At 37.5% G+C, this 13,442-nt stretch overlaps 1 protein-coding gene across 1 annotated transcript in view; it reads left to right on the forward strand.

Annotated features, from left to right (window-relative positions):
• The window catches only part of Pcsk2 (proprotein convertase subtilisin/kexin type 2), a 281,613-nt gene that overhangs the window by 49,144 nt on the left and 219,027 nt on the right, over positions 1 to 13,442 (forward strand). The gene's annotated exons all lie outside the window — the stretch shown is intronic.

Here is a 13,442-nt window from a genome sequence, read left to right on the forward strand (position 1 = left end):
GTCAGAAATTTGTAGATGAGAACCCTTTGAGCAAATGGAATCTGGAAACTCATTCTTGTGAGACTTTTCATGTGAACATTTTTTTTTTTGCATTTAATCTAGGCGTAAAGGAAGTCACCAACTGACAGGTCACAGGCAATTTTTCTTTACCTCCTCAACCCAGGTCTTCCAACATGGCCTAGAGTGGAATTTTTGCTCTGAGAAGCTTCTTTATTGTTGCTTTTGCAGTAAGAGGTCAAGTGGCTGGCCAAGTTGGCAGCCAATGCCAACCATTCTTAAAGGTTCTATTTCTATTGTAGAAATGGGCAACACTTCCTGTGGGATAAGCTCTCTTTTTTGTGTGATAACAGCCTTGGACTTGGCTGTACTAATCCATTGCCTGGGGATACCCTTGATCTTGCCTCTCTCATCTGTGAACCCAAGGTGATCACAAGCAGGTAAAGATCACTGTGGTGCATTGTGATACTGGTTTTCCCTACATTTCAACTCTGCCCTATGATTTTGCCTTTATTGCCAATTGTTTTCCTTTTATTTAGATATTTTCTTAAAAGTCTGATTGGTTTCTCTTCTTACATGATCAGAGATATTGCCCCAAATTCACTCAGAAACACATGAAAGGAACCAGAGGCAGAAGGAAAGAGATGCTTAAAAGGCTGGAGTTGAGAAAGAGAACTGAAAAAAGTGAATCTAAAAAGCCATTGTTTGGGTCAGAGAGACTATTTGGACCAGGTTAAGATTTTCTTATTTCAGGGCTTTTTTAAATAATCTATGAAATCTTGATTCTTGCATTATAGAGTGATGTTTTCCAAAGGAGAAGAAAATAAGATGGGTTGGGTAATAAGGAAGAAGATCAAGTAGACTTTAGTAATTTTAATCAATTATCTTTATTTTCAAAATATTTTCTATTATGACTAAGAGCATCCATCCCTACTTTATCACCCATTTAAATAGTCTCGGTAGTGGACTACCTGTACTTGATAGAAGGAACCACCTGTCTTACCCATGAAGACCTACATAAGATAGTAAGGAAACCTTCTCATCAAGGTTAAGCATCAGGAATATTTTCAATAATAAACTCACTCTAGGAGGATAGATCAGGCACAAAAATCTTATAATTCTTTATAAAAAAAAAGTTTAAAAAAAAAACTTCTGATGATGAACACTTCATTCCAAAATGTGAGATTAAAGCTCACACCTCTCCTGCATGATGTTCTTTTCTTAAAATTATTTATATATATTTCAGTTGTTGGTGAACCTTTATTTTTATTCATTTATTTATATGTGGTGCTGAGAATCAAACCCAGTGCCTCACACATGGTAGGCAAGCACTCTACCACTGAGCCACAACCCCAGCCCCTGCATGATGTTCTTAAGGTATCAAATTTTGGCTTCTGCTGACAACAAAACATGGCAATGACTGTTCTTTTCTATTTATTTATTTTTTTTTGCGGTGCTGGGGACTTGAACCCAGGGCCTTGTGCTTGCAAGGCAAGCACTCAACCAACTGAGCTATATCCCCAGCCCAGCAATGACTATTCTTAAACAAAAATCATTAACTAGGGACAGTGCAAGAGTAGCAATGTAAGTATTCTTCCTTGTGGGCTTATCCACTTAAACAAAAGGGAAAATACATCTAGTTTGGGGTTCCCAAGCACATTTGAACATATTGCAAAAAGAAACATAAATACAAGTGTAGAAAGAAAAGGCGAAGGAAAACGTAGCCAGAAGAATTATTGATGTAGGTTTTTCTCTCTTAAATAGATGTTGTGAGTTAAACTTCATAAACCAAGACCATAAGAGGAAGATATTTTATCATCCTCTGAAACAAGTTGTCTCCTAGACCTATCAATTCTAGCCATGCCTGCAGCCTCAGCTCAGTTTCCTTATGCCATCTCTGCACTACTGCCTGGCCTTTCTTACTCACTATCGGTGAGCTGGTGAAGTTCCTTTATATAGTCCAGGAACCTTTTGCATAAGTGCAAGGTGGTCTGAGCTGTGACAGGCTCTCAGAACTAGACCTCCTTAGGAAATGTTTTGCTCAAAGAAACCACCAAGATCAGCTACCAACACAAGAAATAAAGAAGAAAAAAAAAAAAATGGAAGACCAAGGTAGCATCTTATTTTGTTTGGACTTTGGAACAGAAATTTTGTTGATGTTTGCCCCTCATTTTAGCAATTGATTTTTATATGTAAGGGAAAATAGGAAAAAATACTAGAAAAGGTTTATGAAGTGCTGCTTTCACTATGCTCATCTTTGTTTATCAATATACAGGGATATAGATTGTTTTAAAGGTACTCTCTTGTCTTTCCAATTCTTTCTGCTAAAAAGGTTAGTATGCTGCTGAACATCATCATTTAGATATTAAAAAACAATAGTTACATCTTGTTTATTTCTGAAATATCTGTATATAGTATGTACCTGAGTGTATAACAGCTGCTCAGTAAATGACTGCCAGATGAACAGATTATTAATAATTTTTCCCCAGCATTTTAATTCATGAAATAATATTGTTCTCTTCTTGTGTTCTCTTCTTTTCTTATTCTGAAATATGCATCCAGAAAACAGTATAGTCTTCTCTCTAGCTTCTCCTTTAGACACATTCATAATCATGGCTAAGAGAAACCAATTATCATTTCATTACTTCCAAGTCTGATCACTTAGAACCCCATGAAAAACCAATTCTTAATTTCTGAAGTCCAACATACTCTGTACCTGATCATTATACAACCCCCAAAGCTATGACAATGTGTCTAGAAAGTTTCAATAGCTAAAATAATTTGAAGATGTAATAAATAAATACCAAACTGGGATGAAATAATAAAACCAAAAATTCTGTCTCAACATCAAGTTCAAGTTCAAAAAAAAAAAAAAAATTCTCCAATGGTGAGATTTCTTAACCTTTAGCTGGAACAGTGTCAACAAATCTCAAAGCCAAACCTAATAGTGGTCCACAGTTGACATATTAAAGCTCATAAATTTCACAAATATCTGAAAAGTTGCTGAAGATTATATTTATTTAAGATAATATTTGTTTCTACTTCTGAAATAGTATTGAAACTAAATACATTTTTTAAAAAAAAAAACATAAATAGAAGGAAGGTCAATAGAGTAGAGGAAGGGGAACAGTGGGAAGGAGGATTGGAGGGAAAGAAGAAGCACTAGGGACAGAAATTGAGCAAAGTATAGTCCATGCATGTATGATTAGGTAAAAATGATCCCTTGCCGTTATGTGTATCTAGAAAGCACTAATAAAAGCACCAAAAATGGAGGAGTCACATCATTCTATGAGTCACACACACTAGTCAAATGGAAGCCAAATAATTTAGTAAAGAAATAATCTAAACTTAATTTGTTGAGGGAAGTTACATTTGATTAAAGTATTACAAACATTTATTTCTTCTTCTAAGCAATCTTACTAAGCCATGCAATTATCTCTCAAAATCATTTTAAACCTGCTCCAACTTTGCAAGACAGAAACTTCCATGAGTCCAATGACAACTTTCCTTGTTTCCGCATCTCAAAGAATGGATGATAGTTTTGTGTGTTCTATATTTAGGAACTGTTCCTTTCTAGCTTCTTTCTCTTCCAAATGCATACACATGTCTATATGTCAGTCATATGATCCTGCAGAGATCCAGTGTTTGTTCCTTAAGGATCTATTTCTGAAGGGTTTTGTTTTGTTCTGCTTTTATTTTTGTTTGGGGAGGTTGTTTGTTTGTTGTGATACCAAGGATTAAACCCAGAGCACTTAACCACTTAGCCACATTCCCAGCCCTCTTTATTTTTTTATTTTGAGATGGGGCCTCAGTAAGTCGCTGAGGCTGGCTTTGAACTTGGGATCCTCCTGCTGCAGCCTCCCAAGCCACTGGGATTACAGGTCTGCACCACTATGCCCAGCTATTTGTGGAGTTTTTATATACTCCAATAACCCACAAAAGTTAGTTTCATTGGATAACATAATCACTTGAAACATTTCACACCACTAGAGCAAAAGAGAATTTTTCTGTTCTTTGAAAATAATTAGAAATAATTTATGTAATTTGCTTAGAAAAGTCGGAGCTAATGAGTGAACCAGACATTCTTTTTCTGCAGGACTTAATAATATAGTAATTGATACTGTTTTTGAAAAGAGATTTAGTATCATGGTTGAAGCTCAGATGTTTGACAGGCTAGGAATGGCTTGTAATTGCTGCATGTGCTTTTCCTACCTTACACCATAATGTGTTTAAGTCTAACTCAAAGTGATCATTTAACCATAACTGATGAACACCTTATACAACTATACATAGACTCCAATTAGAAAAGTTACATAGATTCCAATTAGAAAAGTTAAGCATTGATGTTGGGAGAGTGAGATCTGAAGGAACCCATAAACCTATTAGCGCAAAAAGGAGCAATTTAGTCACCATAAACACACATCTTTCCAAAAACAGCACTGAATGCTCAGAAGGACAGAGCAAGCCAAGAAATTCATATACTGTCTTCCTCCATGGGTTATGTAAGATTTTTATTGCAATTACTAAACTCTTAGTTTCCAATTTCTTTTTTATCCTCAAGTACTTTGCATTAATCATACATTTATGACAAGGATGGATCACTTGTAAACATTGTGACCAAGACATTTTTTCCTTTGATTTATATAGATTAACTATTTTATTACTTAGAATAAATATTAGGGAAGAGAAGAAAAGAGCACCTTTGCCTTCTGCTTTCAAATTAAAATATTTCTGGAAAAAAATACACCTCCACTTTTTTCTTGACCAATAGGAAACCAATGAAATTTGAAGTTATCTTTTCCTTTTGCAGTGAATGCATGTCAGTCAACCCTGGAGGCTGGTCAAAAAAAAAAGAGTAGTCCTCAGTTTTAGAGCCTTTTCAAAAGAATTTATACCCAAAGAATAGGATGGTTTTTATCCTCATACTCGTTACATCTAAAATAGGCTTGTGCTTTTAAGATTTTGCTCTAAGAAATCTATTGGAATTCTCCAATTTGTCTTCCAAATATCTCATAGAAGGAAAGAAAGAAGCAGATAGATTTAATTATATTTTACTTATTATGATCATAAATAAATAACATGATAAGTTTATGATTAATATTATAGCAAATACAATGGTCCTAATAGTATTTTGTATTTCTGTAAGAACCTCTGTTCCAGAAGGTCTGCATGACTGCTGTTTCTGTGAATTCTTATTTCCTTGTAGTAGAGGTTAGACCAAGTGTGATTTGTGACTTATAAAAATCCCTGTAGTGGTTGCTCTGTCACTAATTTGCATTTCATCAATTAATTTTCCCTACACCTCTGCATAAAGAAAATTAAAGAGCGGGAGGAATGCTAAGGAGATATGAATTTAGCCCTTTGCTTTGAAGTTTTAAAATACAAATTTACCTTTGACAAAATAGACCAAAAGAGGGTAAATGACCTTCTTGGGGTCACAAGGCCAGAATTAGTGGGGAGAAAATTCTTCTCCATCATAAGGTTTAGTTTAAAAAAAAAAATCTAGGTGAGAACTAATAATGCTTATGAACTTGTGGTTCTTTTAAATAAATTGTCCTCACTAATTTATGATTCTCTACATTAAAAATAGTGTGGTAAAAAAAGTGAAGTTACATTTTAAGTTTGTATAACTTGTATGAATTTGGTGAGTTCAGTTATAAATGGAAAAGCATAAAAGGAGAGGCAATAACAAGAGTGTGCACTTTGATTCACCCTCAGCTCAACGCTCATATTCTCCTAAAATGATTACGAACAGAGCAACAGTGGATTGACTGAGAGCACAGTTGGCCTCAGTTCCCCGGTGACTCTCATGGTGGGAGAATTTCCCCTTTCTGGGTGAGAGATTATAGCATTTAAAGATAATACATTGGGTGTAAAAAATTTCCTGAACACAACCCAACTTCTTCATCTGCTTGAAAGAAAAAGAGGACATGACCAGATTCTGAAATTCCACACTTAGTATATACCAGAGACACAAAATTGGTAGCTAACTTCCCTAAAGAATTTTCAAAGTTTAATTTTAACCACGCATAATTTCTACTCTACACACTTTAGCATTCAATCCCCTAAGGTGTGATTTCTCTATGAGAAAGTAAACAAAGATGGTATCTTAACTTGGATTTCCTAGAAACAGATTCTGAGATGCAGGAGGTTTCTTGGGGAGAAAGGAAAACAGGATTGGGCAGAGAAGAAGCTGATATGGAATGTGCTTGAACCAGGGATCTCAGTGAATCCTACAGGAAACTTGGAAGCAGGGTTACCTTTTGGAGTTAGGCTAATTTAAGGCAAAGGCTTTTGTGCCCTGCATCAATCAGACATTAGCAAGAAGGATTCCCCAGAATGAGACTTGGTCTTAGGTAAGTCACCTCTTCCTACCAAAGGAAATTCTCTGTGGAAGACAAACTCTGAGCCATCATCAGCAGTTAGCAGAGATATGAGAAAACTCTGTGGAGATCTGGGGATACACTGCAAAATCCCCTAGCCCAATGGCCTTCAGTAAAAGACAAAAACTCGCATTTAATTCAGGAGACATTTTTCTGGGAGCCATGTATCAGTTCAAAGGACACTTATCACCCCTTTAGAAAATTTATAATCTTGAGGGACAATGATCTGATCCACTGTGCTCTATGACCCGACTCTGTCCTGCTCCTGGTTCATTTTCCTGGTTAGGTGACATTTGCCCTTAGGAAGAGCTGAGGTGGATGGACACTTCTTGTCAGGTAATAGAAAGTTCCGGTTTACTCAGTGTCGACAAGCCTTCCAGGCTCAGGGTTTTCCCTATGCAGTATTGCGCCCCATGATGGCTCCCTCTGTACTCCTCCAGTTGCATCAAATTCAGAGCATAAACATAAATCTGTGGCACATGACCTTGACCACTTTTTGAGCCCAAATAGTGAAACTTCGAGACCCAAGTAGAGCAGTCTCTGACTTCCCCTCCCATCTGGTGGCCAAATTCATTTTCTGGACACCACGCCAAGAGGTCAGCAGATGTTCATAAGCTATGCATTTTGAGAGTGACTTGGCAGCATCAGCAGAAGGAGAAACATGGTGGGGGAGGTGGGGAGAAGAAGCAGAGGGAGATGTCTGCAGTGATGCCCGACCTGTGGGAAAAACTCGTCTGCCCGAATCTGCTGGGTTTATTATACAGCAGGGAGCGACTTTCAGCATCTCCTCTGGGCTTTGCAGATGTGCCTGGCTCCTCGCCTCAAAAAGCTGCTGCTTGTGCTATAATTAACTATTTGTGGGGAACTGGGGAGAATTATTTACTACAGCTTTAGAAAGACAGGGGGAACGCTGCTATTGAGGAAGCCTGGTTGTTTTCCTAGACGTGAGCACATTTTCAAATGCGCTGCCCGGCTTCCTACAGGAGAAGCAGGAACGCTGGTGGGGGAGGGGGAGGTGATGCCGGCAAGCCCAGAGTCCCCCGGGCACTTTTTAACTTTCTTTGGGATAATTCAAACCAGTCCTCATGTAGAGAAAAGCAACATGGAGAGAAGTGGCTCTGTGTCATTTTTCTAATTCACAAAATGCAAACTCTCAAACTGTGGGTTGGCAAACTTTGAGGACTTCTGGAAAAAAATCTTAAATGAATGTAGGGCATATTTTCTCTGACCTACCTCAGCTGATTCCTTCAACCTTCCTCAATATGCTAAAGGAAGTGTGTTTGTGGATCTAAAATGCCTCTTTTCATCCTCTAAAAATGTATTTTGTGTATGGTTATTACAAATGCACTGTGTAACTCCCTTATCTAACTGCTCGATAGCAAATCATTTATTCATTCAGTAAGTGTTACTGAGCCCATACTTACATGCTTTGCACTTTTCTGGATTCCGAGATTCAATAATGAACAACAACAGCAACAAAAATCCTCCTCCTGCAAGAACGAAGGAGAAAAACAGATGAACAAAAGCAATAGCAATAGACTGGTTGTAAAAAAAAAAAAAAAAAAAAAAAAATTATGGGGATGAATAGGGCACAGAGGTGGAAAGAGTGAGCACCATGGGAGAAGTGTTTCTATTTTATAAATAGCATCCAGGATTGGCTAGTATGGTAGAGTGACATTTAATACAGACCCAAAGAAGATAAGGAAGATAAGCACATGAGTATGTGGAAAAGGAGAGGAAAAAGCAAGAGGAAAGGTCTAGAGCTAGGGCACACTTACTGTGTTCCAAAAGCAGCAATAATACCAGCAAAATTGAAGGAGTGAGCCAAGGAGAACCTGGAAAGATATGAGGTCAGTGAGGAGAAAGGGAGCAAGACCACGGACAATGTCACCATTCAGGGTTAGAACTTCAGATTGATTCTGAATGAGATGGGATTTAACCACCTCTGGGTGAATAACAGACTACAGGTTACAGCTGGAGGGGAAGCGAGGGGAAATTAGAGAGATCAGAACCAGATGATTCCTATATTTTAGAAGAGAAAGGTTGGTGGCTTGGTCAGGATGGAGTGGAGGGGGTGGTGAGAAACAAGTCAGACTTGGGGGATATTGTAAAGTGAGAGTCTTCAAATTTGCTGACTTTTTTTTTTTTTTTTTTTTTTTTTTTTGATGGATTAGATGAGAAGTAGAACAGAAAGGGAGAAGGCAAATGTGACTCCAGAGATGTCAGCCTGATTTATTGTAGGATGGGAATAACACTTGTATGAATGGAAAAGATGGTGGGAGGAGTACGCTGGTGGGTAATAAGCAGGGAATTTAATTGCTTGATTTTAAGCATGTTAACATTAGAGGTTTCTATTAAGTATCCAAATTTAGATATAAAATAAACACATGGATGTAAAGATCCAACAGAAAGGTCAGAGTTGGAGATATCAACTGGGAATCATCCACATATTGGTAGCATTCAATGTCATGAGAGTTGTCATTGAGGTTACCTAAGAAATGACTGCAGATAAAGAGAAGTTATGTGAGACTGAACCCTAGGGCACCCTAAAATGTATCCAGGAAGATACCTGGGTATCCTCAAAGGAGACAGTGAAGTGGCAATTGATGGGCTAAAAAGATCAGAGGTCAAGAGAAGACCAATCCAGTCACCGCGTATTTCTGGAGTAAAATAGCCATCCCTATAATTATTTTTTAGAGATAGTAATGTTTCTTCATGTTACTCCTTTCTATTTTTCAAACGCTTTCTCAAGATATAGAAATTCATGGTGCATGCATGAGCTAATGAAATAAAAATGGTAGCATGAATTTTGTTTCAACTGGATGCTGCTGTGTCTGGGTCGGGCAGTATACATTAAAACAGGTAGTTACTTTGGGCTCAGAATAATGAGAATCAAGCTTTCTAGAACTCACATCCAATCAAGCAATATCTGAGACAAGACCTGGTTCTAGAAGCTGAATGGAAAGCACAGGAAACAGCTTCTGTTTGATATGGCAAGAAGAGAGACTGAATTGCATGGTGCTTTTTTTTTTTAATTTTAAAGAACTATAAAAGGCCAAGAGAAAGATCAAGATTTAATGTAAGCCAAAAGTAAAAAAAAGAAAAAAAGAAAAAAAGTTAACCTCCAAATACGGAAAATAAAAATCCAAGATGTATTGATTCAATGCTCCTCACATTTTCATGGATTTCAGAAAGAGTTCTTAAAATAATTTCTTTAAGATTCAAAAATCTATCTAAAAAGAAATTGCTCACTCTTTCAAGCCAGTGCTCCAAAGTGAATTTTATTCAATCCTTAGCTAGAGGAGACTATAAATGTTCCTTAATGGTGACATAAACAATAGTTAAAATATCTAGCTAGCTACAGAGTATTCTGAAAGTAATGTTTTGTGAGACAAAAGTAGGTTTGAAGTTACAGATGCTCAGAAAGGTTTAAAAATACTCTTCAGAACTTTCCTCGATTATTTTTAAATTGGTTTAGCTGTTTTCCCTTTATGATGCCCATTGACATATTTGTGATCACATCTGTAAACAGGCTTTGTATTCTTAAATCCAAATCAAGGGAATTTTGAAAATGAGTGGAATTGAATTCCTGCCATTTCCAGTCATTTCAGAGTCTTGTGGGTTCAGGAGAGGATAAGAAGAATGAAGCTAGGTCTAGAAATAAGTAAACAGCAGTTAGACAAAGAGATTCATGTCTGAATAACAATCCGATTGCTGGAGTTTATCTAATTGGTTTGCCATTATCTGTACTGAAAATGTTGTGTTTTCCATCTTCTCTATGGCAAGTATGTCCCATTTAGCAATAAAGAACATATGCCTGAGAGAAAAACAGGTAAAACAAAACAATTTTCCATTTTCCACTCCCCTAAAAGAGAAGAACAACCCTCCCCAACTATAAAGAATTTCTTCATGGATGTTACTTTTTATAAGGACACCTCTTTGAATCAACATGAGAAAGCTCCCCTCTAAGAGAACAGAAGGAAAGAATAGCAATTAAAAGCTATTGTGTAGAAACAGACTCAAATAATTGTCTATCAGGGAGAAAGGGAGTGTGGGAGCAAGTCCAGTAGGAGTTCACACTTGGGTTCTAGTACCAGTTCTGACATCAAGTAACTGTCTCCTTGAATGAGCCACTTTATCTCCTTGTCTCCATTTTCCTTATTTATATTTTGAGAATTGTGGATCATCTGGTCTCCAAAACGCCCCTTAGGTCTTCATGTCTTTGATTCCAGGGATAAGCCTAAAGTGTCTCCACATGATGAAGGTCAAACCCAGAACTAAAATGCAATATTCTCATGGGTTCATGATCCTTTCTTTTATTTATTTTTATTTTAATCTGAGAAAAGGGGATTTGCTTTAAACCAATACTCCAAAATGTTTGGAAAACTGCCATTTATATGTTAGTCTCTTCATCTTTCAGAAAAGAATATCAAATCCTGTGTTGTCCAAACCAGTTCAACAGAGTTCTAAAATACCATTTCTTGCCTCAAGGAAAACTTTAGATGAAGAGAGGTTATTCATAGCTCCTTTACTGTGTTTTATAAATTGGGGTTCAGTATAAGATTCCACTTGGTATGGTGGGTGTGGAGAAGTTGGGTTTCCTTCAACTATGAAATAAACTTTGAAAACCATTGATTTCTAAACTAGTCTTGTTCTCCAACCCAACCAATCCTTACATCCAACAAGGATCACAAACTGAATGACCAGAGAGGCCAAGCAAGTAAAATTCAAACTGAGGTAGGCCAGGTATAAACAAAGCAGTAACTGAGTAACTCAGGCAACGGGATAAAATTAACTTCAGCCTCTGTTTTGGGAACACAATGGGAAATGGAGGAGACTGTAGAGAACCAGAGAATACACACACTGTCAAAACGAAGGATGCAAAGCATCTTCCTCAGCTGTTACCTCCAAAATTGGAAGCTCATAATTGCCAAATCTACCAATTTTAAAAAAACAAACAGCAAATTACCAATATTTGTGTAGACTCTTCAGTCTTTGAAAAACTATTAGTGACTAACTCAAAATTTCTTAACACACTGTCCAAGCTAAAAATATGTCAGTAGAATAAGTTGGATCTTAGACCACTATTTCACAATCCCTATCTACAACTGTCCAGAATGGGATGACCCAGAATCCAGTAAGACATCTCTATGGACACCTTGAAATCACTTTTTTTTTTTTTGAACATATCTTTTAATTATTTTTTTATTTTTACAGGACATATTTTGATTCATTGTACACAAATGGGGTATATCTTTTTGTTTCTATGGTTGTGCATGATGTAGATTCATACCATTCGTGTAATCATACATGTACATAGGGCAATGATGTCTGTCTCATTCCACCATTTTTCATAACCCTCCTCCTCCCTCTCATTTCCCTCTACATAATCTAAAGTTCCTCCATTCTTCTCTCACCCCATCTCCCCACCCCCATTATATATCATCATCCACTTACACTTAACAGGGAAAACATTCGGCCTTTGGTTTTTTGGGATTGGTGTATTTCACTTAGCATGATATTCTCCAATTCCATCCATTTATCTGCAAATGCCATAATATTATTCTTCTTTATGGCTGAATAATATTCCATTGTGTATCTTTTGGTTCGATGTTGCGCTGGTAAGGACTGGATGGGGTGGCAGTTCCTTGGGAGAATGGAAACTGGAAGCAGGGGTGGGAGACATGCAGGACCACTCTCATTCTTCAGGGCATATGTCAATCAGAGTAATGGGATAGGTCTCTGGCATTCTTTGAAGGAGCAGAGGACAGGGTCGCAGCTTTAAAGTTTTTCAAGGCTAGCGATGTTCCATCCTGACCCGGTGACTCCGAGGAAAAGTCGGGGACCCAGAAGCTCACGCTAGCCAAGTTCGTGATGTTGTGCCCCGGAACCCACCCCCGATGGAGTGTCCTCCCGGCCTACACCCACGCTTCGCCACTCAGGTGGCGCCCCACCCTGTGACCCCCACCACCGTCCACCGTGCCTCTTGACATCACTCTTTGCCACGGTCGTCCACATAGACATTCCTCCCCAAAGAAAAAACAGTAAAATAAAATAATAAAACATTAAGATGAGGTATGAGAACAAACGTTAAAATGAAGACAAAGAAAACATGTTTGAAGATAAAATGAAAAGAAAGAAGAAAAAAGAAGAAAAAATTCTCTTACCCAGTGCAGCCTCAAAGTTACCGCCTTGTCACTTAATGCACAGTCCAGGTTGTGTTTTCTGGGCCAAATGATTCCATCTCCCATGTAAGAGCCCTTCAAACATTTGAAAATAATTAGCGTGCCCCTGGAACTTCTTAAACATGTCTGTTTCTTCCATGTTTGAATTGAACTTGGTGTTAATTTCCTGTGCCTTCCAATCACACCTCTCTGAGCATTGTTTGAGAATTGAACACACCATCCAGCTATTCTCTGATGATTTCAGAGTAGTACTGGACACTCAGTGCCTGCATCTTTCTGTATTTTTAAAGCTACTCTTCTCTTAAAACACTAAGAATATTTTAGCCTTCTTTTGGAAGTTATAGTTCTTAGTACTGATGAATATTGACAAAATAATTAGCTAAAACTCCTATGCCGTTATCAAATGCACTGATAAGCAATCCGCCCTTGGAGGTGCTGGTCTTAAAACAAGAGACTTAGATTTACTTTGTGAATATTTCATCTCGGAGTTTATTCTGACCTACCAAGGTTTGGGATCCTGATTCAGTCTCTTTTTCCTTTTCCTGCCATCAATAATTTTGATTAGCATCCATATCTGAAAGCACTTCTTAAAAAATAAAAGTTGAATGGACAGAAAATATAACAAGCCCAAAACCCTTTGTCCAGGATGACATAAATCTATTAATATAGACTCTAAGGAATATCTCACACTGACCCAATATTAAAAGGAAATTGTAAAGTCCCCAAAACATCATTCAAGTTAAATGAAAAAGCAGAGTCTCACAAGGGAGTCTATTTGAGGACTACACTTGTTCAGCTCAACAGCATCGCTCTGAAGCTGGTTGATTTGTTTGTGTATATTGCTGTCTGGGAAATCAGTTTATTTGCCATGGAGCAA

Source organism: Sciurus carolinensis, chromosome 2 (assembly GCF_902686445.1).
Source record: "Sciurus carolinensis chromosome 2, mSciCar1.2, whole genome shotgun sequence".
NCBI classification, from domain to species: domain Eukaryota; kingdom Metazoa; phylum Chordata; class Mammalia; order Rodentia; family Sciuridae; genus Sciurus; species Sciurus carolinensis.